This window comes from Wasmannia auropunctata, unplaced genomic scaffold (assembly GCF_000956235.1).
Source record: "Wasmannia auropunctata unplaced genomic scaffold, wasmannia.A_1.0 LD336106.1, whole genome shotgun sequence".
NCBI lineage: Eukaryota > Metazoa > Arthropoda > Insecta > Hymenoptera > Formicidae > Wasmannia > Wasmannia auropunctata.
The window spans coordinates 3,565,757-3,566,349 of NW_012026784.1; positions in this window are offsets into that span (position 1 = coordinate 3,565,757).

The window sequence follows — 593 nt, forward strand, 5'->3', positions numbered from 1 at the left end:
AACTATATTATCAAAACAACATCTAATTTAGTTTTAAGATGAAACTAAATTAGATGTTGTTTTGATATAGTTTATAATATTTAATATAGTTTTATTTATATAGTTTTGATATAGTTTATAATATTTAATATAGTTTTATTTATATAGTTTTGATATAGTTTATAATATTTAATATAGTTTTATTGAGTTTTATGTAAAAATAATTTCAGGAATATGATACGTTCTTGTTAAATGTAGTTATTTGTATTTTGTTATGTTGCTAGAAATCTATAAATAAAAATCAATTTTAAAGACTCTTTCAAAGAATTTTGTTAATGAATAAAAAAATCTCATAATACTGCGGCTTTTATTCCATTCTATATCGTTTTTTAAATACGAGAAAGACAACTTTACTGACTCCATCTATCGGCGATGCCGTATATCAGGTTTTTTTTTTAATCCATAATAGATGTCTAATGGACGTCGATGATAGATTTGTGGAGGACATCTATCATGGATATAGTATGGATCTCTTTTGGAGATCTATTTAACTTCCATCGTGGACGTGGATATTGTATGGAGCTATGGAGGCTATATGGACGTCTAATGGAGGT